The sequence below is a fragment of the Balaenoptera ricei genome, chromosome 17 (genome assembly GCF_028023285.1).
Source record: "Balaenoptera ricei isolate mBalRic1 chromosome 17, mBalRic1.hap2, whole genome shotgun sequence".
NCBI lineage: Eukaryota > Metazoa > Chordata > Mammalia > Artiodactyla > Balaenopteridae > Balaenoptera > Balaenoptera ricei.
In genome coordinates this window covers 28,044,835-28,048,094 of record NC_082655.1, presented here as the reverse complement: position 1 = coordinate 28,048,094, position 3,260 = coordinate 28,044,835, and positions in this window count along the sequence as shown.

Below are 3,260 nucleotides of genomic sequence, written 5' to 3'. Positions count from 1 at the left end.
AGAAATATCAATCCTTTTTTTTTTTCCTTTCTGTCTGTTCCTGTGGTGGGGTCACTGAGGTAGAGCCAGTTTCAGCACCATGGACAAAGCATTGAGAGCACTCAGCCTTCTGAGAGACACAGGAAACATTCCCCTTAGGTTGAAATGTAAGGAATAACTTTATGGTAACCATCTTCCATTTTAATATGTTTTAAGGAAAAAATAAACACTAAAGAATGTTCAGCTGGATAATATAAAGTTTACACTTTCAAACCCCTTCTATCTCATGGAAAAACATAATGGCCCTTTTAAAGACATGCATCACTGTGATAAATGCATTTAAGTGTCATTAGGTTTAATGGCTCCTACTCATTCAGACTATTATACCGTACCTTTTAAAGTTAATTTAATGGGTACTAATGGTGTGAAATTGATGAAATTATGAATTGAGTTTCCCTGGGCACAGGTTAAACCAAGGAAGAAGGGAGAGGACAGGTTAATATTACCTTCCACCCCATTCTTCATTTGTCCTACAAAAGATGTCAGTTCTGCCCTTGGGAAGGAAATGCTCAGTGTTAGTAAGCTGAACTTAAATTGATTTTTGTGGTTTTAAATTCAGGTAACTGTCTGTGGTTGGGTCACCAAAGGTTTGCAGTTTCCTTCAGGGAATAAGAAAATATGTGCACTTCTGAGAGTAAGTTCATATTTTATTCCACAGTTTCAGAGAATTAGATAACTTGTCACTTCCTTTCCTTCCTGTATTCATCTTACAGATTTAATTCAGAGGGTCACTCAGGATATTATTTTGTAATCTCTCCCTCACATCATCACCAGGTATCAGACAAAATAATGGTGTTTAATCAATTTAAAATCTGAGCTAAATATTATAATACATACTATTATTATTATGTGAAAAATTGAAAAATCCAACATTCTGCTCCCAAGAACACTTGATACAGCAAAACTTTGGTTCATAGTGTCAGGAAAACTGGAATCCAATTTTGAACTATGACTTGCAAAAATATTAAGGATGAGAAAACTATTCACTTTAATTATGCTTGAAGGGAGAGGAGAAAGAAAAGTATACACTCACTACCTGTTGCGGTTCATTTAACATTGATGGATGGATGGCTAAGAGAAGATAGAAGTTTGTAGCTACTCTTTTGCTTCTCTATCAAGTAAAATGATCTCCAAACTAAAAGGCATAAAATAAAACTTTGTAGAGAATACTAAAGCTCAGGTTAATTAATGCTACTAGCTTCTCTTAAGGCATTTAGTTCATTTGACAATTTATGTCCTGGGCTTTATAATCTCACCTTTTACAAATAGGATTATAAGATTGTTAATGTTGTTGAAGAACCTGGAGATGAGGAGAGATGCTAAGGGAACAGAAATCTAGAAAGGAAGTATACAGTTTTGATTTTCACAAATTAGAAGGAAGAGTCTCTAAAACAGTGTTTGGTGAGACCAACATAAAATATTAGGCAATATTCTGAAACAAATTAATAAAAAGATGGCTTCTGAGTACTTGAAAAAGAAAAAAATGATATTCAGAAATCAGCTTGGTCTTCAAAGAATAACTTAGCAAGCATAGCATTTTTTTTTTTTTACAGATAGGGTAAAGACTAGTAAATCTGAGAAATGGTCAGGACAGAAGTCACAAAAGCAGAAGTTTACTTAGACGAGACAATTAACACAAAGGAGCTGAGTGGCCTAAATGATGTTATTTTCCCAGGGAAGCCAGAAATCTGGGATTTTTATGTGAATCATTGTGATTTTTAAAAACTTAACTGCAACTTTCTATTAATGAATATCCTCCTGATTTTAAAACAAAACAAAATACATCTGTAGAATGAACCTGGCCCATAGGCTGCCAGCTTGGGACACGTGGCAAAGCATATGGACCTTGGTGAGGCATGTGACAAGGTTTCACATATCATTACTGAGAATTTCTGGCTAGGGGGCAGTACAGACATTACAATGAGATGAGTTCAAATTTAATCTCAATATAAGGAAAACTGGATCTTCCCAGTGATGGCATGGGCATAACGCTAGAAGTACTCACCTTAACCACCATTTGGCAATTCAAAAGACCATATGGGAAAATAACCTGGAACTGAATTTTGAAATTAATGTTAATATTTTCTCATAAATGTGAATACACTATTGTGTATATACATGTCTTCTTTCATTCACTCATTTATTTGAAAACATTTATTAAAAACCTACTATTGCCAAGCACTGTTCTAGGTGCTAAGAGTGCCATAGGAACAAAAATCTTTGCTCTTATGGAGTTTACATGCTATGTTTGCCCTGTTTGGACACTAAGTTATATGAGCACTTTACAAATGTGTATTTTTGTGTGCTAACTTCATTCTGGAGTTTTGCTCTGTATTGAGCATAAGATATGAAGTTACTCTGGGTGAAAAGCACATGACACTGTGATAAATGGGTGTTGTTAGCTAGTACTTTTATTTATTCATTTAAATTTTCTTTCTAAAATGTTTATTATGCACCTGCCATTCTGCTAGGGCAACATGCTAAACTAGATGGGATATAGAGTCAACTAGTATAGGCTGGGATACGTGGTCACACTCCACAGGCACCAACATTCTGAATACTTTGGTAACTCAGCAGCCCAAATGCCCTACCTTATCTCTGATCAGCTTTGCATAAACTAAACAAATTAGAAAAGAGGATGAAATCATCTGACACTGGCAGTGGTTGTTCCAACATCAGTATAGAAGGAAAAATACCTTGCCTTTGTTTTTAAATCCCATCATGCTGTGGCGAACTAATTCCAAAACGAGGTGTCAAACATGCTGAAGTCTAGTACAGACCCATGAAAGAATCTATTCTAGTACAATTTTGGGCTTTTCTATCCATACTGGTGAAGGGATAAGAAAAATGATTTAAAAAAATTACCATGTATTCAAAATAATCCCATCTGATTTTGTAGATAATTTAAATTAAAAAAATACCGAAGGGTCAGAAATAACTGGGGGAGTTAGGTTGTGACTGAGTTTATTTCTCCTTGTATTGATTCAGTCACAGTCAAAGAATCAATATTCTTTTCCCTCAAATCTGGATCTTGCTGGCTGGAAGGTTTAGGAAGATATTTCCCAGTTGTCCAAGAGACATGCCTACGTTTCTTGAGAAGCAAAGTTAAAAACAAGGCAATAGATAATTTTTATGCTTGAAAATAGATTATTTAAAGAAAAAAACTCATGGCCCTGAAGAATGCCTTTGTAAGCCATATATTGTTATAGGAAAATGTTTTC